At 56.5% G+C, this 21,532-nt stretch overlaps 1 protein-coding gene across 2 annotated transcripts in view; it reads right to left on the reverse strand.

Moving 5' to 3' along the window:
- Positions 1-21,532, reverse strand: part of LOC144799079 (uncharacterized) — a 75,403-nt gene that overhangs the window by 46,554 nt on the left and 7,317 nt on the right. For both annotated transcript variants that reach the window (XM_078670266.1, XM_078670265.1), the window contains one exon: positions 5,775-5,853. The gene's annotated coding sequence lies outside the window, so the exon portion shown is untranslated. The remainder of the gene's footprint in view (positions 1-5,774; positions 5,854-21,532) is intronic.

Here is a 21,532-nt window from a genome sequence, read left to right on the forward strand (position 1 = left end):
TGCAGGCAAAGCATGTCTCTGGCACATGGGTGGAGGAAACCCCAGTGATGAGAAAGCAAAGAAGTAACTCTACTAAGAAGACTAGAGCACGAATGAGCAATGAGGAGGGAGATGGCAGGAAAGGCAAGCTAATAACAAGGCATACAAAACTCTTGCCAAAAGACCTCCCAACATGAGTAGAGGGAACAGGGTTCTGGGAGAACCAGACTAACTGAGGTAAAGGGGTATTCAAAGAGTTTGGAGGATACACAAGTGGATGTACTGGAACACAGGAAAGACACATTAAGACATCTGTGGGTGTGCGAAGGAGGTTTACAGAGAGGTATTAGGTAAACAACTTGATAAAGAGGTTTAGTTTGTAATGCATGAAACATTGAGCCGGGAGAGATGTTGAAAATTGCACTGATGGTGGGCAGAGCGTGCCAGTCACAGCAGTTGATCTGTAAGGGATATTACCATCTGCAGAGTTCAAATTAATTCACCAGCTGCACACTTTTACATGCCTGCCGCCTCACTTTGCACAAAAAGCCAGTATACTAACAAGGCCCCTCCTTACAAACACTAAACTCTCCACACTAATCATTCTTAAAATAACAAATCTATCTACTCATCCTGCTTCCAGAAATCACTCTTGTTCGGTTTAACCTCCCCTTGCTAGGTCACACTATCCAATTTTCTCAATTCTATTTCTGCGCCACACTTCCTCCACTTATGTTAACACACTAATAGCTACACCACACTCCACTTAGCTTAATACACCATTTGAAAATAGAGGAAATTCTTCAGTCCTCTTTCAGCACACGACTAACCACATAACTAAACAAATATACATCAGTTAACCACGTGGTTAACCACTAACGTAGAGCTTAGGAGCAGTGTACTACCTGCCATAAAGTACTACAACGTCTTATCACAGGTAGAAAGAGCCATATGAAAGCAATTATGATACAAATCACTAAAGGGATATTTGCAGAGACTATGTCCACCCCCCATGAGAAAATTTGGAACGAGAGACAAATAGCGAACATATTCTGCCTGTTAACTAAATGGCACTATACTTTTGACCTCAGAAAGATACCATTGGAGTGTGTCTGCCTGGAATTGAAACTGTGCCAATTGGTCCAAACGACGAGCACTGGAATCCATTAACCAACTGAGCCGCCAGATCTGAACTGTGTCAGTGCACACGAGATAGCCAAGTCTGGTAACAATTTTTAACCTGAAGATAAACGTGAGAAAAGACCAAAGTGAACGAGCATATGATACGTGGTTTCTGCTCCAGACACTCATTGACTCAGCAGACGGAAACAATGTGAAGCATTTGAAGGAATCTTTTGTGGACTAGCACTCAACAGGAATGGGACAATAGAAGGTCAGAGGCAGAGACATTTTAAGCATTCCACTCATGAACTCTGTTATAGTACCAGAGCCAGACACTGTTCTGTAAAATAAACAGTCTTAACATACTGAAGGGCGAGAGAAGAAAGTTACTGGTGGTGCAATGAAGTACAGCAGAGCGGTACCGGGCTAAACCTCAGAGTGAAAACTGGGGAGAAAATGCACTAAAGTCATCATCAGGAATATGGTCACTATAGATTGGGAAGAACCCACGAACACTGGCCTGCGGGTCGGATCCCTTGCATTAAATGTCCTCGCTGCCGGTACTGCAATCTTTTTAGGTGGTCTGGCTACGCTCACCAATCAAGTCTTACTGGCAGAGTCTTGAATAACGTGACACGTGTGCTGGAAATCCCCATTAATTTATCACCGAAACACACCTTACTTAGAAACCTTGATGAAGTGGCAGATAGCCGGGGAGACCTATGTCGCTTTCATCCGGCCAGGTACCTTTGAAATGGAAGCAAGCGGTAGTGATGCCCATTTTAAAAAAGCCATCCCTCGACCCTAGTAAATCGGAGAATTATCGTCCGATTTCGCTTCTCCCCTGGCCAGCCAAACTCGGAGGTGCATGTTAACATCGCCCTCACTGATCATCTGTCGCGTACTAACGTTCTGGACGACACACAGAACGGTTTCAGAGCTGGCCACAGTACGGAGACAGCACTGTTATTCATGGTCGAGCACTTGCGGGCAGTTCTGGATGCAGGTCAAACGGCGGCGCTTGTCAGATCTGAGCGCCGCCTTTGGCACGGTCTCGCACGAGATCCTCCTGCAGCGGCTCGAGGAGATAGGGGTGACTGGCACTGCACACCAGTGGTTTAGTTCGTTTCTCGCGGACCGTTCCTTCTGTGTGGCTGCCCCGCCCTATCAGTCCAAACGACACCCTCTGTCTCTTGGGGTCCCGCAGGGTTCCTCGCTGAGTCCCACGTTGTTTAACATCTACGTGAGGCCGCTGGCTGAGGTTGTGAAGCTCTGCGGTATGACCATGGTGTCGTACGCAGATGACACACAGCTAGCGGTCACGATCAGCGGGGACTCCGGGGTGGATGCCCCAAGATTCAGAGAAGGACTCCGGGCGGTGGCCAGTTGGATGACGTCCAACTGTCTCCAACTGAATGCCAAAAAAACCGAGGTTATGGTCTTCGGCAAGCGGACGGAACTATGGGGAGACACCTGGTGGCCTCCTGAGCTGGGCCCCACCCCCACTCCGGTTTCGGAGATCAAAAATCTGGGGGTTTGGTTGGACCCTTCACTTAACTTTGTCGGCCACACTAAAAGGACGGCGGCTTGCTGTTTCGGGATCTTGCGCAATTTGAGACCCGCACTTAAGTACTTTGATGCCGCAACCCGTCAACTTGTGGTTCAGGCGACGGTTTTGGCTCGGCTAGACTATGCTAGTTCCCTTTTTATAGGGTTAAACCAGGCCGAGCTCACCCGTCTCCAAAGAGTGCAGAATGCAGCGGCCAGAGCAATTGTAGGCCTGCCAAGGTTTTGCTCGGTCGCCCATACTCTGCGAGCTTTGCATTGGCTACCTGTTAGGCAGCGGATCCATTTTAAAGTGCCATGCATGTCCTTTAAGATTCTAAAGGACCTTTCGCCCCCGCTACTGGACCAACTCCTGCACCCCTACATTCCGGGCCGCTCCCTGCGTTCTTTGGACCAGGAATTAGCAGTATCCCCACGATTTAAGCTTAGTCGGGCTGGGGGTCGCTCCTTTGGGGTGCGGGCTGCCGCACTATGAACGCACTCCCTTCGAAAATCCGGACCCTTGGTGACTTGCTTTCCTTTCGCAAGGCCGTCAAAACTTTCTTGTTTCTCCAGCACTGTTAAATTTTTAATCTTTAACAATACTTCCGTTTCCTAGTTATGTTGTGTGACTACCTTGTCGGCGCCGGGACGCACCTTCGCGGGAGCAGCTGCGCGCATTACAAATGCCTTTAACATAACATAACCTCTCTCATCGAGTTGGCTACCTTTGTGGCCAAAAGAGAGATAGCTCAGAAATGGCGATCTACCACCTTGCGTGGCTCGCGGGAAAGGACTATGCGCCAACAAGCAACTAAGGTTACGTCGATGTGTTTTACCATTCTAAAATGGTTAAAATAAAAAAAAGAAGATCTTATGGATGTTGCCTTGGAAAACTCAGAAAACCGTCGTCCAGGCCCCAATTATATCAAAATTGGATTACGGAAATATCCTATACTTAGGGGCAAACAAATATGTAATCCGTAGATTACAAGTGGTCCAAAACGCGGCAGCCAGACTCCTATGTCAGCTACCTCGAATGGCTTCCATTTCCAAATCACTCCGGGACTTACATTAGCTAAGAATTGACAATCGCTCTAAATTCAAAGCATTGGGATATATGCACAAAATCAATGTCGGTACGGCCCCTCATTACTTGAGCATGCTGGTTCACAAATATAAGCCAACTCGCTCCCTTAGATCTTCGAAGCAAGCCAGATTTGTGACCCCTAAATTTAAATTGACCCGCATAGGGGGGCGCTCTTTCTCCTCTCTCGCTCCTGCTCTGTGGAATTCTATGCCTCTCCCCCTCCGTTTGGAACATAATTACATAAAATTTAGGAAAAGGCATCAAAACGTAGTTATTTAATTTATAGTCTGTTCCTCTGGTCGTTCTGCTGATTAGCATGTGTCTATAGGCGCCGGGAAACCTTCGGGTAGCTGTTGCGCCATATAAGCTCAAATATAATAATAATAATAATAATAATAATGACTGGTGTGCACACATCCAAGAACCCATCTACACAGCATGGGGCTGCCCATGAAAAGATGCAAAGAGCTGGGGCGAATAGCTAGAATACTATATTCTGTGTATGATGTGGCTGGTAAGAAAACTGCACCTGCTGTAACATGTATCTCTAACGAGGGTGATGTTGATGGGGCTTATTGTTAACAATGCAAAACCAATACAATTAACGAAAAAGAATTGAGAAGAACCACCTTTGGATTAAACGCAGCCTTAAAAACAAGCCCAAATATTTAGTACGACTGTTAATCCATATCTTAGTTTGTTCATAACTGTAATGGACAAGAGTTAACTCTTCGAGAGATATTGCCAAAGCATGCTCAAGACACAAGCATGCCCACTTGGGCTTGTTAAGACTGCAGCTCCACGGCCGGCATATATTTGCCTCTCTGTATCACACTGTTACATCACTGGCATCCCATAGAAACACTGTGGAGCACTTTCCTCACACAAAAGCAACACCGCTTTTGAGACTTCTCTAATTCAAGTGCAGGACATACAATTGGCAATGAAATGGATTCCCCAAGAAGAGAGACACTGACTCCCAGGTCATTTGTAAAGAGTGACTTTGGAAGAATATACTAAAAACAAGATGAAACAAAATGCAAAAAGCGAACAGGGGTTCCATAAATATCCAATAAATAATGCTCAATAGCTGTTCAAGAATGTCAACTGCCACAAATTCTGAAATGCCAGCAACAAGCGTGGCATTGTGGACATTTTTGTTCAGTTATTGAAAGTTTCATTGACTGGGGGTATCAAACAACGAAAGGCCAAAACAATTACAGGGGTTAAATTTTGTTGCGATGGGGGGTGCTTCGTCTGTGTGTGGCATCAGCCTGGCTTGATCCAATCCCACCGTCATATATAAAGTGGAGGGCCAGACTGCTGGCGACATGTAGCCTTGAAGTTGCCATCTATAGAAACAAAGGGTATAATACTCGTAGAAGAGGAATGAAGATGTGGGGTCCCCTACTTGACTGGATTGAAGAGAATGACTGGGGGAATAACGGGAGATATTAGAAAAAGGAATATGTTGAGATTCTATGAGATTTTCTTCTTCTCTCCTTTCCTGTTTATGTACTCCTCTTTTCTTTTTTGTTTCTATATCTGTTCATATTTCCTCATCTTAGAAAATTACTGAGTTGTAATTTGTATCTACTTATGTTTGATTGTATAATTACCTCCTGGTCTCCTGGCGGAGGTGGGTGGGGGGAGGGTTGGGCCAAATGTAAAGTTAATAAAAATCTGTAATAAAGATTGTTAAAATAAAAAAAAAAAAGAAAGAAAGTTTCATTGACTGATGTCTAGGAGTGTGTTTCGCGCAAAAACAGTCCGTTGTTGGTAATCGGAGTACATAATGAGCGATTTGTTGCATACGGATGTATACACGATATACAAAATAGATAATATGCACAAATATGGATACCAACAGTATGGAGTTAGAGAATGTCTAGGACACAAATTCAGAAGAGTTTAAAAATCCATCTCTCTGTGCAACAGTCCATTGGGCATTTATGGAAAACAGTCTTACCAAGCACTGTACTGAAGAGGACTCCAAGACACTGGGAGGATCTGGTGGGGAAGGGTGGGAGATACTTACGAAACAAATGCACCACAGTATCCGTTGTTCTTCGGGGAAGATCTTCAGTAATCTTTGCGTGACCTCCGTTCATACAGGCCTACAAGAAGCGACAAAATCAGGTTACGGTTCCGCAGTTTGTTTCCACACTTCACAGCACAAGTATTCAGGGCACCTTTAACCGCATGCGCGCTAGCGGTTTTCCCGCTGCGATTTTGAAAAACCCGCGTTACGTGACTAGCTCAGCTCGTCATCAGCGTAGGGCAGGTTACGCCCATGACGAGCTGAGCTCGTCATCAGCCCGAAGGGGTTAATGGATTGCTGCTGATCGTTGGCAGTCCTGCAGGACTTCACAAAATGGCCTGTCACTATACCCTGCAGATTCCATCCTGGTTATCACTGTTGGTTAGACATCCCACGCTGCGCTTTGGCTGTGACACCACTGCATCTGGAGAAGCAAACAGCAACGCGTGTTCACTTCCTTACAGCTCCAGCCCCCAACATTGAACTGTAGTGCACCCTGTCCTTGAGGGGACATTGTATTGCACCCCACAAAGGCACTCCACCACCATACACAGCGAGTACCCCAATCAACCCATTTTAAATGTCCAACTAGCACACTGCACACCCTCTGCTTTTAGCATGCAACATCCCTAAACTTAGTCATCCACCAGGGAACACTGCTCAGCTGAAATGTGAACATAAAGTGACATCTAAAACTTTTATCCCTCACTTAAAGAGCGAGGAGCTGGGAAGTCAGAGTAAAAACAAACATGTTTCAGATTTCCGTGAAGGCCTAGGATCTGATGTCCAACAAGTTGAGATCAAAGTGTTCCCTACTAGTGGAAAATAACGTAGTCCACTTCTATGCGAAGGGATGCCCATTACTAGTTGTGAAATGCTGAAACCTTTGGACTGGCCTCTCACTACAGAGTTTTAGAAAGTAAACAAGCATTGCCATGGCCAATAGGTCTCGCCTTTGGGACCTTATAAGTGTTTAGTTATTCAGCACAATATCCTTGGTGCAACAACATCAACTGTTACATGGCTAAACACTTATAAGGTCTCAAAGGCGAGACCTATTGGCTATGCCAATGCTGGTTTTGAGTGAGTGACTCGTGCAAGTATGCCACTGTGAGGTAGAGATGCTGCGAGTGCTTTTACAGGAGCCCCTGTGACATTGCGCCTCTTCAAAATGTATCTTGGGTCTGGTGTAATAAGTCTAGCCCCTATTCCCGCACCCAATGCATCCTTAAATGTCCCATGTACAGCCAGGGTCGACACTCGTATTACACCTGCTCTCCAGTGACACTTCACCAGTCACAGAAAGAGGCGGACGACGTGGCGGGCGGGCGACGTGGCGGGCGGGGGGAGCGGACGACGTGGCGGGCGGGCGACGTGGCGGGTGGGCAGACGACGTGGCGGGCGGACGACGTGGCGGAGAGGGGGCGGACGATGTGGCGGAGGGGGATGGGGTGGTTATGGACATGGTGGAGGACGTGGGTGACGTGGTGGGCATGGTTGAGGAAGTGGTGGACGCCGTCGGGTGGAGTTTGTGGGCAGATTTGGGGGGTGGTGGGCCGACTTGGTTGGTGGTGGTGGTGGTGGGCCACGCGGAATAGGTGGTGGTGGTGGGCCAGCGTGGAATAGGTGGTGGTGGTGGTGGGCCACGCGGAATAGGTGGTGGTGGTGGTGGTGGTGGTGGGCCACGCGGAATAGGTGGTGGGCCACGCGGAATAGGTGGTGGGCCACGCGGAATAGGTGGTGGGCCACGCGGAATAGGTGGTGGTGGTGGGCCACGCGGAATAGGTGGTGGGCCACGCGGAATAGGTGGTGGTGGGCCACGCGGAATAGGTGGTGGTGGTGGTGGGCCACGCGGAATAGGTGGTGGTGGTGGGCCACGCGGAATAGGTGGTGGTGGTGGTGGTGGTGGTGGGCCACGCGGAATAGGTGGTGGTGGGCGGCCACGCGGAATAGGTGGTGGTGGGCCACGCGGAATAGGTGGTGGTGGGCGGCCACGTGGAATAGGTGGTGGTGGGCGGCCACGTGGAATAGGTGGTGGTGGGCGGCCACGTGGAATAGGTGGTGGTGGTGGGCCACGCGGAATAGGTGGTGGTGGGCGGCCACGCGGAATAGGTGGTGGTGGGCGGCCACGCGGAATAGGTGGTGGTGGGCGGCCACGCGGAATAGGTGGTGGTGGGCGGCCACGCGGAATAGGTGGTGGTGGGCGGCCACGCGGAATAGGTGGTGGTGGGCCACGCGGAATAGGTGGTGGTGGGCCACGCGGAATAGGTGGTGGTGGTGGGCCACGTGGAATAGGTGGTGGTGGTGGTGGGCCACGTGGAATAGGTGGTGGTGGTGGTGGGCCACGTGGAATAGGTGGTGGTGGTGGTGGGCCACGTGGAATAGGTGGTGGTGGTGGTGGGCCACGTGGAATAGGTGGTGGTGGTGGGCCACGTGGAATAGGTGGTGGTGGTGGGCCACGTGGAATAGGTGGTGGTGGTGGGCCACGTGGAATAGGTGGTGGTGGGCCACGTGGAATAGGTGGTGGTGGGACACGTGGAATAGGTGGTGGTGGTAGTGGGACACGTGGAATAGGTGGTGGTGGTGGTGGGACACGTGGAATAGGTGGTGGTGGGACACGTGGAATAGGTGGTGGTGGTGGTGGGACACGTGGAATAGGTGGTGGTGGGACACGTGGAATAGGTGGTGGTGGGACACGTGGAATAGGTGGTGGTGGGACACGTGGAATAGGTGGTGGCCCACGTGGAATAGGTGGTGGCCCACGTGGAATAGGTGGTGGCCCACGTGGAATAGGTGGTGGTGGTGGTGGTGGGACACGTGGAATAGGTGGTGGTGGTGGTGGGACACGTGGAATAGGTGGTGGTGGGACACGTGGAATAGGTGGTGGTGGGACACGTGGAATAGGTGGTGGTGGTGGCCCACGTGGAATAGGTGGTGGTGGTGGTGGTGGCCCACGTGGAATAGGTGGTGGTGGTGGGCCACGTGGAATAGGTGGTGGTGGGCCACGTGGAATAGGTGGTGGTGGTGGTGGGCCAACGTGGAATAGGTGGTGGTGGTGGGCCAACGTGGAATAGGTGGTGGTGGTGGGCCAACGTGGAATAGGTGGGGGACCAACGTGGAATAGGTGGGGGACCAACGTAGAATAGGTGGTGGTGGTGGTGGGCCAGCGTGGAATAGGTGGTGGTGGTGGGCCAGCGTGGAATAGGTGGTGGTGGTGGGCCAGCGTGGAATAGGTGGTGGTGGTGGGCCAGCGTGGAATAGGTGGTGGTGGTGGGCCAGCGTGGAATAGGTGGTGGTGGTGGGCCAGCGTGGAATAGGTGGTGGTGGTGGGCCAGCGTGGAATAGGTGGTGGTGGTGGGCCAGCGTGGTTGGTGGTGGTGGTGGGCCAACTTGGTTGGTGGTGGTGGTGGGCCAACTTGGTTGGTGGTGGTGGTTGGCCAACTTGGTTGGTGGTGGTGGTTGGCCAACTTGGTTGGTGGTGGTGGTTGGCCAACTTGGTTGGTGGTGGTGGTTGGCCAACTTGGTTGGTGGTGGTGGTGGTTGGCCAACTTGGTTGGTGGTGGTGGTGGTTGGCCAACTTGGTTGGTGGTGGTGGTGGTTGGCCAACTTGGTTGGTGGTGGTGGTGGTTGGCCAACTTGGTTGGTGGTGGTGGTTGGCCAACTTGGTTGGTGGTGGTGGTGGTTGGCCAACTTGGTTGGTGGTGGTGGTGGTTGGCCAACTTGGTTGGTGGTGGTGGTGGTTGGCCAACTTGGTTGGTGGTGGTTGGTGGTGGTTGGCCAACTTGGTTGGTGGTGGTGGTTGGCCAACTTAGTTGGTGGTTGGCCAACTTGGTTGGTGGTGGTGGTGGGTCAACTTGGTTGGTGGGTCAACTTGGTTGGTGGTGGTGGGTCAACTTGGTTGGTGGTGGTGGGTCAACGTGGTTGGTGGGCCAACTTGGTTGGTGGTGGTGGTGGGCCAACTTGGTGGGTGGTGGTGGGCCAACTTGGTGGGTGGTGGTGGGCCAACTTGGTGGGTGGTGGTGGGCCAACTTGGTTGGTGGTGGGCCAACTTGGTGGGTGGTGGTGGGCCAACTTGGTGGGTGGTGGTGGTGGTGGGCCAACTTGGTGGGTGGTGGTGGTGGTGGGCCAACTTGGTGGGTGGGTGATGGTGGGCCAACTTGGTGGGTGGGCGGTGGTGGTGGGCCAACTGGGCGGTGGTGGTGGGCCAACTTGGTGGGTGGGCGGTGGTGGTGGGCCAACTTGGTTGGTGGCGGTGGTAGGCCAACTTGGTGGGTGGGCGGTGGTGGTGGGCCAACTTGGTGGGTGGCGGTGGTAGGCCAACTTGGTTGGTGGCGGTGGTAGGCCAACTTGGTTGGTGGCGGTGGTAGGCCAACTTGGTTGGTGGTAGGCCAACTTGGTTGGTGGCGGTGGTAGGCCAACTTGGTTGGTGGCGGTGGTAGGCCAACTTGGTTGGTGGCGGTGGTAGGCCAACTTGGTTGGTGGCGGTGGTAGGCCAACTTGGTTGGTGGCGGTGGTAGGCCAACTTGGTTGGTGGCGGTGGTAGGCCAACTTGGTTGGTGGCGGTGGTAGGCCAACTTGGTTGGTTGGTGGTGGTAGGCCAACTTGGTTGGTTGGTGGTGGTAGGCCAACTTGGTTGGTTGGTGGTGGTAGGCCAACTTGGTTGGTTGGTGGTGGTAGGCCAACTTGGTTGGTTGGTGGTGGTAGGCCAACTTGGTTGGTTGGTGGTGGTAGGCCAACTTGGTTGGTGGTGGTAGGCCAACTTGGTTGGTGGTGGTAGGCCAACTTGGTTGGTGGTGGTAGGCCAACTTGGTTGGTGGTGGTAGGCCAACTTGGTTGGTGGTGGTAGGCCAACTTGGTTGGTGGTGGTAGGCCAACTTGGTTGTTGGTGGTAGGCCAACTTGGTTGTTGGTGGTGGTGGTGGTGGTAGGCCAACTTGGTTGGTGGTGGTGGTGGTGGTAGGCCAACTTGGTTGGTGGTGGTGGTAGGCCAACTTGGTTGGTGGTGGTGGTGGTGGTAGGCCAACTTGGTTGGTGGTGGTGGTAGGCCAACTTGGTTGGTGGTGGTAGGCCAACTTGGTTGGTGGTGGTGGTAGGCCAACTTGGTTGGTGGTGGTGGTGGTAGGCCAACTTGGTTGGTGGTGGTGGTGGTAGGCCAACTTGGTTGGTGGTGGTGGTGGTAGGCCAACTTGGTTGGTGGTGGTGGTGGTAGGCCAACTTGGATGGTGGTAGTGGGCCAACTTGGTTGGTGGTGGGGCCCACTCGGCAGGGGGTGGTGGTGGTGGGCCAACCTAGTTGGTGGTGGTGGGGCCCACTTGGCAGGGGGTGGTGGTGGGCCAACTTGGTTGGTGGTGGTTGGTGGTGGGCCAACTTGGTTGGTGGTGGTGGGGCCCACTTGGCAGGGGGTGGTGGTGGGGCCCACTTGGCAGGGGGTGGTGGGCCAACTTGGTTAGTGGTGGTGGTGGTGGGCCAACTTGGTTGGTGGTGGTGGTGGTGGGCCAACTTGGTTGGTGGTGGTGGTGGTGGGCCAACTTGGTTGGTGGTGGTGGTGGTGGGCCAACTTGGTTGGTGGTGGGCCAACTTGGTTGGTGGTGGTGGTGGGGCCCACTTGGCAGGGGGTGGTGGTGGGGCCCACTTGGCAGGGGGTGGTGGGCCAACTTGGCTGGTGGTGGTGGGCCAACCTGGTTGGTGGTGGTGGGGCCCACTTGGCAGGGGGGGGTGGTGGTGGTGGTGGGGCCCACTTGGCAGGGGGGTGATGGTGGTGGTGGGGCCCACTTGGCAGGGGGGTGGTGGTGGTGGTGGTGGGGCCCACTTGGCAGGGGGGTGGCGGTGGTGGTGGTGGGGCCCACTTGGCAGGGGGGTGGCGGTGGTGGTGGTGGGGCCCACTTGGCAGGGGGGTGGCGGTGGTGGGGCCCACTTGGCAGGGGGGTGGTGGGGCCCACTTGGCAGGGGGGTGGTGGGGCCCACTTGGCAGGGGGGTGGTGGGGCCCACTTGGCAGGGGGGTGGTGGTGGGGCCCACTTGGCAGGGGGGTGGTGGTGGGGCCCACTTGGCAGGGGGGTGGTGGTGGGGCCCACTTGGCAGGGGGGTGGTGGTGGTGGTGGGGCCCACTTGGCAGGGGGGTGGTGGTGGTGGTGGGGCCCACTTGGCAGGGGAGGGTGGTGGTGGTGGTGGGGCCCACTTGGCAGGGGAGGGTGGTGGTGGTGGTGGGGCCCACTTGGCAGGGGAGGGTGGTGGTGGTGGGGCCCACTTGGCAGGGGAGGGTGGTGGTGGTGGGGCCCACTTGGCAGGGGAGGGTGGGGCCCACTTGGCAGGGGGGGGTGGGGCCCACTTGGCAGGGGGGGGTGGGGCCCACTTGGCAGGGGAGGGTGGGGCCCACTTGGCAGGGGAGGGTGGGGCCCACTTGGCAGGGGAGGGTGGTGGTGGTGGGGCCCACTTGGCAGGGGGTGGTGGTGGTGGTGGGGCCCACTTGGCAGGGGGTGGTGGTGGTGGTGGGGCCCACTTGGCAGGGGGTGGTGGTGGTGGTGGGGCCCACTTGGCAGGGGAGGGTGGTGGTGGTGGTGGGGCCCACTTGGCAGGGGAGGGTGGTGGTGGTGGGGCCCACTTGGCAAGGGAGGGTGGTGGTGGTGGAGGGGCCCACTTGGCAAGGGAGGGTGGTGGTGGTGGAGGGGCCCACTTGGCAGGGGAGGGTGGTGGTGGTGGTGGGGCCCACTTGGCAGGGGAGGGTGGTGGTGGTGGGGCCCACTTGGCAGGGGAGGGTGGTGGTGGTGGGGCCCACTTGGCAGGGGAGGGTGGTGGTGGTGGGGCCCACTTGGCAGGGGAGGGTGGTGGTGGTGGGGCCCACTTGGCAGGGGAGGGTGGTGGAGGTGGGGCCCACTTGGCAGGGGAGGGTGGTGGAGGTGGGGCCCACTTGGCAGGGGAGGGGGGTGGTGGTGGGGCCCACTTGGCAGGGGGGTGGTGGTGGGGCCCACTTGGCAGGGGGGTGGTGGTGGGGCCCACTTGGCAGGGGGGTGGTGGTGGCGGTGGTGGGCCAACTTGGTTGGTGGTGGTGGGCCAACTTGGTTGGTGGTGGCGGTGGGCCAACTTGGTTGGTGGTGGCGGTGGTGGGCCAACTTGGTTGGTGGTGGTGGGCCAACTTGGTTGGTGGTGGTGGTGGTGGGCCAACTTGGTTGGTGGTGGTGGTGGTGGGCCAACTTGGTTGGTGGTGGTGGTGGTGGGCCAACTTGGTTGGTGGTGGTGGGCCAACTTGGTTGGTGGTGGTGGGCCAACTTGGTTGGTGGTGGTGGTGGTGGGCCAACTTGGTTGGTGGTGGGCCAACTTGGTTGGTGGTGGACCAACTTGGTTGGTGGTGGTGGTGGGCCAACTTGGTTGGTGGTGGTCCAACTTGGTTGGTGGTGGTGGTGGGCCAACCTGGGTGGTGGTGGGCCAACCTGGTTGGTGGTGGTGGTGGGCCCACTTGGCGGGTGGCGGCGGTGGGCGACTTAGTGGGTGGTGGACACGAAGGAGGATGTGGTGGTTATGGACATGGTGGAGGAAGTCACGTGGTGGCGGACTGGGTGGTGTTGGTGGGCCAACTTGATTGGTGGTGGTGGCGGTGGGCCAACTTGATTGGTGGTGGTGGCGGTGGGCCAACTTGGTTGGTGGTGGTGGTGGTGGCGGTGGGCCACCTTGGTTGGTGGTGGTGGGCCACCTTGGTTGGTGGTGGTGGGCCAACTTGGTTGGTGGTGGTGGGCCAACCTGGGTGGTGGTGGTGGTGGGCCAACCTGGTTGGTGGTGGTGGTGGTGGGCCAACCTGGTTGGTGGTGGTGGTGGTGGGCCAACCTGGTTGGTGGTGGTGGTGGTGGGCCAACCTGGTTGGTGGTGGTGGTGGTGGGCCAACCTGGTTGGTGGTGGTGGTGGTGGGCCAACCTGGTTGGTGGTGGTGGTGGTGGGCCAACCTGGTTGGTGGTGGTGGTGGTGGTGGGCCAACCTGGTTGGTGGTGGTGGTGGTGGTGGGCCAACCTGGTTGGTGGTGGTGGTGGTGGGCCAACCTGGTTGGTGGTGGTGGTGGTGGGCCAACCTGGTTGGTGGTGGTGGTGGTGGGCCAACTTGGTTGGTGGTGGTGGTGGGCCAACTTGGTTAGTGGTGGTGGTGGGCCAACTTGGTTAGTGGTGGTGGTGGGCCAACTTGGTTAGTGGTGGTGGTGGGCCAACTTGGTTAGTGGTGGTGGTGGGCCAACTTGGTTAGTGGTGGTGGTGGGCCAACTTGGTTGGTGGTGGTGGTGGGCCAACCTGGTTGGTGGTGGTGGTGGGCCAACCTGGTTGGTGGTGGTGGTGGGCCAACCTGGTTGGTGGTGGTGGTGGTGGGCCAACCTGGTTGGTGGTGGTGGTGGTGGGCCAACCTGGTTGGTGGTGGTGAGGCCCACTTGGCGGGTGGATGCGCCCACTTGGCGGGTGGCAGCGGTGGGCAACTTAGTGGGTGGTGGACACGAAGGAGGATGTGGTGGTTATGGACATGGTGGAGGAAGTCACGTGGTGGCGGACTGGGTGGTGTTGGTGGGCCAACTTGATTGGTGGTGGCGGCGGTGGGCCAACTTGGTTGGTGGTGGGCCAACTTGGTTGGTGGTGGTGGGCCAACTTGGTTGGTGGTGGTGGTGGTGGGCCAACTTGGTTGGTGGTGGTGGGCCAACCTGGTTGGTGGTGGTGGGCCAACTTGTTTGGTGGTGGTGGGGCCCACTTGGCAGGGGGTGGTGGTGGTGGTGGGGCCCACTTGGCAGGGGGTGGTGGTGGTGGTGGTGGGGCCCACTTGGCAGGGGGTGGTGGTGGTGGTGGGGCCCACTTGGCAGGGGGTGGGGGTGGGGCCCACTTGGCAGGGGGTAAGGGTTGGGGGGCCCACGTGGCAGGGGGTGGGGGGGCCCACTTGGCAGGGGGGGTGGTGGTGGTGGTGGGGCCCACTTGGCAGGGGGGGTGGTGGTGGGGCCCACTTGGCAGGGGGGGTGGTGGTGGGGGTGGGGCCCACTTGGCATGGGGGGGGGTGGTGGTGGGGCCCACTTGGCATAGTGGGTGGTGGACATGAAGGAGGATGTGGTGGTTATGGACATGGTGGAGGACGTCACGTGGTGGCGGTGGCAGACGGGGTGGTGGCAGACTGGGTGGTGTTGGTGGTGGGGTGGCCGGCAGACCGGGTGGTGGTGGTGGCCGGCAGACCGGGTGGTGGTGGTGGCCGGCAGACCGGGTGGTGGTGGTGGCCGGCAGACCGGGTGGTGGTGGTGGCCGGCAGACCGGGTGGTGGTGGTGGCCGGCAGACCGGGTGGTGGGCGGCAGACTGGGTGGTGGGCGGCAGACTGGGTGGTGGTGGGCGGCAGACCGGGTGGCGGTGGGCGGCAGACCGGGTGGTGGTGGGCGGCAGACCGGGTGGTGGTGGTGGTGGGCGGCAGACCGGGTGGTGGTGGTGGTGGGCGGCAGACCGGGTGGTGGTGGTGGTGGTGGGCAGACCGGGTGGTGGTGGTGGTGGTGGTGGGCGGACGACGTGGTGGTGGGCGGACGACGTGGTGGACGTGGTTGTGGGCGGACGTGGTGGTGGGCGGACGTGGTGGTGGTGGAAGCTGTGGACGTGGCGGTGTTGGGCGACATGGTGGTGGATGTGGAATAGGTGGACATGGAGGAGGTGGTTATGGACATGGTGGTGGATGTGATGGTGGTGGCGGACGGGGTGGTGGACTAGCTTGGCGGTGGCAGGCGACTATTGGGTAGGAGGGTGCTGACAGAAAACACAAGGAGAGAAGAATCTTGAAGGGGGCATATGGGGGAGCAGAGAGGCAAAATATTAGAAACAAACAAATGCTGAAAAAAGAAACCCGCATGGCTGCCATTGTTCACTATTCGGATTAGCGAGTTCAGCTGTTGCGCTAGTTTAATGAACCTTAAAAAGCAGCGATGGAAGAGAGGCAGCGACGGGTGAAAGTGCTTCACAACGTAAACCAGCAGTCTTCACGGTCTTCACATTAAGCACTCACACTCATGCTTGCGACGGCATCCACCTTGCAAGCAGCAGCCATAGGTTTAGAATTAATGTGGCCGTGCCGCTGCTAGCACCCGCATGGTGGATGCCGCCACAAGCACCAGTGCTTGAAAGGTGAAGACCAATGGCTAAAGGCCCTCCTAGAGCAGCGCATGAGCGCTGCATAGGCGAGACCTAAACATCTGTAGTAATGAAGGAGTGGCTGAGGTAGATAAGCAGTTAGGGCAATGCTGCCACCTGTTAGCTGGGGGGTAGAGAAGCAGAGATGGGGCACTGCTCCTGCCTGTTAGCTGGGGGTGAAGAAGCAGAGTTGGGACATTGCTCCCGCCTGTGTTAGCTGGGGATGAAGTAGGGGCATTGCTCCCACTTCTGTTAGCTGGGGGTGAAGAAGCAGAGTTGGGACATTGCTCCCGCCTGTGTTAGCTGGGGATGAAGTAGGGGCATTGCTCCCACTTCTGTAAGCTGGGGGTGGAGAAGCAAGTAGGGCCATTGCTCCCGCCTGTGTTAGCTGGGGGTGGAGAAGCAGAGATGGGGCACTGCTCCTGCCCGTTAGCTGGGGGTGGAGAAGCAGAGATGGGGCACTGCTCCTGCCTCTGTTAGCTGGGGGTGAAGAAGCAGAGTTGGGGCATTGCTCCCGCCTGTGTTAGCTGGGGGAGAAGTAGGGGCATTGCTCCCACTTCTGTAAGCTGGGGGTGGAGAAGCAAGTAGGGCCATTGCTCCCACCTGTGTTAGCTGGGGGTGGAGAAGCAAGCAGAAGCATTGCTCCCGCCTGCGTTAGCTGGGGGTGGAGAAGCAGAGTTGGGGCATTGCTCTCGCCTGTGTTAGTTGGGGGTGCAGTAGGGGCATTGCTCCCACTTCTGTAAGCTGGGGGTGGAGAAGCAAGCAGGAGCATTGCTCTCGCCTGTATTAGCCGGGGGTGGAGAAGCAGAGTTGGGGCATTGCTCCCGCCTCTGTTAGCTGGGGGTGGAGAAGCAAGCAGGAGCATTGCTCCCACCTGTTAGCTGGGGGTCGAGAAGCAGAGATGGGGCACTGCTCCCACTCCGTAAGCTTGGGGTGGAGAAGCAAGCAGGAGCATTGCTCCCGCCTCTGTTAGCTGGGGGTGGAGAAGGAAGCAGGAGCATTGCTCCCGCCTCTGTTAGCTGGGGTTGGAGAAGCAAGAAGGAGCATTGCTCCCACCTGTGTTACCTGGGGGTGGAGAAGTAGGGGCATTGCTCCCACTTCTGTAAGCTGGGGGTGGAGAAGGAAGCAGGAGCATTGCTCCCGCCTCTGTTAGCTGGGGGTGGAGAAGCAAGAAGGAGCATTGCTCCCACCTGTGTTACCTGGGGGTGGAGAAGTAGGGGCATTGCTCCCACTTCTGTAAGCTGGGGGTGGAGAAGGAAGCTGGAGCATTGCTCCCGCCTGTGTTACCTGGGGGTGGAGAAGCAGGAGTATTGCTCCCACCTCCTTAGCTGGGGGTGGAGAAGCAGAGATGGGGCATTGCTCCCGCCTGCTACTGGAGGCGGAGAAGCAGAGATGGGGCTTGCTCCCACCTCCTTAGCTGGGGGTGAAGAAGCAGAGATGGGGTATTGCTCCCACCTCCTTAGCTGGGGGTAGAGAAGCAGAGATGGGGTATTGCTCCCGCTCGCTACTGGAGGTGGAGAAGCAGAGATGGGGCATTGCTCCCACCTCCTTAGCTGGGAGTGGAGAAGCAGAGATGGGGCTTGCTCCCACCTCCTTAGCTGGGGGTGGAGAAGCAGAGATGGGGCATTGCTCCCACCTCCTTAGCTGGGGGTGGAGAAGCAGAGATGGGGCTTGCTCCCACCTCCTTAGCTGGGGGTGGAGAAGCAGAGATGGGGCTTGCTCCCGCCTGTTAGCTGGGGATGTAGAAGCAGAGATGGGGCTTGCTCCCACCTCCTTAGCTGGGGGTGAAGCAGAGATGGGGTATTGCTCCCGCCTCCTTAGCTGGGGGTAGAGAAGCAGAGATGGGGCTTGCTCCCACCTCCTTAGCTGGGGATGTAGAAGCAGAGATGGGGCTTGCTCCCACCTCCTTAGCTGGGGGTGAAGAAGCAGAGATGGGGCTTGCTCCCACCTCCTTAGCTGGGGATGTAGAAGCAGAGATGGGGCTTGCTCCCACCTCCTTAGCTCTGGGTGGAGAAGCAGAGATGGGGCCTTGCTCCCACCTCCTTAGCTGGGGGTGGAGAAGCAGAGATGGGGCATTGCTCCCACCTCCTTAGCTGGGGGTGGAGAAGCAGAGATGGGGCATTGCTCCCACCTCCTTAGCTGGGGGTGGAGAAGCAGAGATGGGGCATTGCTCCCGCCTGTTAGCTGGGGGTGTAGAAGCAGAGATGGGCTTGCTCCCACCTCCTTAGCTGGGGATGGAGAAGCAGAGATGGGGCATTGCTCCCGCCTGCTACTGAAGGTGGAGAAGCAGAGATGGGGCTTGCTCCCACCTCCTTAGCTGGGGGTGAAGAAGCAGAGATGGGGTATTGCTCCCGCCTCCTTAGCTGGGGATGTAGAAGCAGAGATGGGGCTTGCTCCACCTCCTTAGCTGGGGGTGAAGAAGCAGAGATGGGGTATTGCTCCCGCCTCCTTAGCTGGGGGTAGAGAAGCAGAGATGGGGCTTGCGCCCACCTCCTTAGCTGGGGATGTAGAAGCAGAGATGGGGCTTGCTCCCACCTCCTTAGCTGGGGATGTAGAAGCAGAGATGGGGTATTGCTCCCACCTCCTTAGCTGGGGGTAGAGAAGCAGAGATGGGGCTTGCTCCCACCTCCTTAGCTGGGGGTGGAGAAGCAGAGATGGGGCATTGCTCCCACCTCCTTAGCTGGGGGTGGAGAAGCAGAGATGGGGCATTGCTCCCACCTCCTTAGCTGGGGGTGTAGAAGCAGAGTTGGGGTATTGCTCCCACCTCCTTAGCTTGGGGTGTAGAAGCAGAGATGGGGCACTGCTCCCACCTCCTTAGCTGGGGGTGTAAAAGCAGAGATGGGGCACTGCTCCCACCTCCTTAGCTAGGGGTGGAGAAGCAGAGATGGGGCATTGCTCCCGCCTGTTAGCTGGGGGTGTAGAAGCAGAGATGGGCTTGCTCCCACCTCCTTAGCTGGGGATGGAGAAGCAGAGATGGGGCATTGCTCCCGCCTGCTACTGGAGGTGGAGAAGCAGAGATGGGGCTTGCTCCCACCTCCTTAGCTGGGGGTGAAGAAGCAGAGATGGGGTATTGCTCCCACCTCCTTAGCTGGGGGTAGAGAAGCAGAGATGGGGCTTGCTCCCACCTCCTTAGCTGGGGGTGGAGAAGCAGAGATGGGGCATTGCTCCCACCTCCTTAGCTGGGGGTGGAGAAGCAGAGATGGGGCATTGCTCCCACCTCCTTAGCTGGGGATGTAGAAGCAGAGATGGGGCTTGCTCCCGCCTGTTAGCTGGGGGTGTAGAAGCAGAGATGGGGCTTGCTCCCACCTCCTTAGCTGGGGGTGGAGAAGCAGAGATGGGGCATTGCTCCCACCTCCTTAGCTGGGGGTGTAGAAGCAGAGATGGGGCTTGCTCCCGCCTGTTAGCTGGGGGTGTAGAAGCAGAGATGGGGCTTGCTCCCACCTCCTTAGCTGGGGGTGTAAAAGCAGAGATGGGGCACTGCTCCCACCTCCTTAGCTAGGGGTGGAGAAGCAGAGATGGGGCATTGCTCCTGCCTGCTACTGGAGAAGCAGAGATGGGGCATTGCTCCCACCTCCTTAGCTGGGGGTGTAGAAGCAGAGATGGGGCACTGCTCCCACCTCCTTAGCTGGGGGTGTAGAAGCAGAGATGGGGCTTGCTCCCACCTCCTTAGCTGGGGGGTGTAGAAGCAGAGATGGGGCTTTGGGGGTGTAGAAGCAGAGATGGGGCTTGCTCCCACCTCCTTAGCTGGGGGTGTAGAAGCAGAGATGGGGCATTGCTCCCACCTCCTTAGCTGGGGGTGTAGAAGCAGAGATGGGGCATTGCTCCCACCTCCTTAGCTGGGGGTGTAGAAGCAGAGATGGGGCTTGCTCCCACCTCCTTAGCTGGGGGTGTAGAAGCAGAGATGGGGCACTGCTCCCACCTCCTTAGCTAGGGGTGGAGAAGCAGAGATGGGGCATTGCTCCTGCCTGCTACTGGAGAAGCAGAGATGGGGCATTGCTCCCACCTCCTTAGCTGGGGGTGTAGAAGCAGAGATGGGGCACTGCTCCCACCTCCTTAGCTGGGGGTGTAGAAGCAGAGATGGGGCTTGCTCCCACCTCCTTAGCTGGGGGGTGTAGAAGCAGAGATGGGGCTTTGGGGGTGTAGAAGCAGAGATGGGGCTTGCTCCCACCTCCTTAGCTGGGGGTGTAGAAGCAGAGATGGGGCATTGCTCCCACCTCCTTAGCTGGGGGTGTAGAAGCAGAGATGGGGCATTGCTCCCACCTCCTTGGCTGGGGGTGTAGAAGCAGAGATGGGGCACTGCTCCCACCTCCTTAGCTGGGGGTGTAGAAGCAGAGATGGGGCATTGCTCCCACCTCCTTAGCTGGGGGTGTAGAAGCAGAGATGGGGCTTGCTCCCACCTCCTTAGCTGGGGATGTAGAAGCAGAGATGGGGCTTGCTCCCACCTCCTTAGCTGGGGATGTAGAAGCAGAGATGGGGCTTGCTCCCACCTCCTTAGCTGGGGGTGGAGAAGCAGAGATGGGGCCTTGCTCCCACCTCCTTAGCTGGGGGTGTAGAAGCAGAGATGGGGCACTGCTCCCACCTCCTTAGCTGGGGGTGTAGAAGCAGAGATGGGGCACTGCTCCCACCTCCTTAGCTGGGGGTGTAGAAGCAGAGATGGGGCACTGCTCCCACCTCCTTAGCTGGGGGTGTAGAAGCAGAGTTGGGGTATTGCTCCCACCTCCTTAGCTGGGGGTGTAGAAGCAGAGTTGGGGTATTGCTCCCACCTCCTTAGCTGGGGGTGTAGAAGCAGAGATGCTGCTCCCACCTCCTTAGCTGGGGATGTAGAAGCAGAGATGGGGCTTGCTCCCACCTCCTTAGCTGGGGATGTAGAAGCAGAGATGGGGCTTGCTCCCACCTCCTTAGCTGGGGGTGTAGAAGCAGAGATGGGGCTTGCTCCCACCTCCTTAGTTGGGGGTGGAGAAGCAGAGTTTGGGCATTGATCCCACCTCTTGACTTTTGAGATCAGATTGTGATGGGATCAAAATGTCGGATTTTACACAACTGTCACTTCACATGGTGAAGTTGCTTCCTAGACATGCACAGAAGACTTTTTCATGAGCCAGAAGGAAGCAGCTGGAGGTAGGTGTGGAATGGTGAAGTTGTGTGTGGGGAAAACACATTTTGGGACCCCCCTTTTTTCTCAGCCTCAGTTGATGGATCACCCCAAAACTTTCCATGCGCAAACTAAGCAAAAATAAAGCACATTTTTGGAAAGTTTGGTGGAGATTCGTCAAACGGCACCAAAGTTATTAGCAAGACGAAAAATGCATTTCCTATGGAAATATGATGAGAACTACAACTATCTAGTGGTGAACAACACTGGGCGTTATATATGTGTGATGTGCGTGTGTCACAGTTTTCTTCATGTGCGCCTTTCATATTTTTTTATGAAGTTATTTGCATGCTGCAGTATGTCCCCTATACAAAACACATACATCTGCACCTGTGCACTGTTACAGTGTAAAGGGGGATATTTGCAAATACAGGAATGCGTTTGATTTTTTCCATCAGCTAAAATCCACAGACCTCTCAAACCATACTTGGCTCAGTGCTGGAAAGTGTTGCCTTTTACTAACAGTGAAATCGAACAGTCTACGGATGA

This window comes from Lissotriton helveticus, chromosome 12, assembly GCF_964261635.1.
Source record: "Lissotriton helveticus chromosome 12, aLisHel1.1, whole genome shotgun sequence".
NCBI lineage: Eukaryota > Metazoa > Chordata > Amphibia > Caudata > Salamandridae > Lissotriton > Lissotriton helveticus.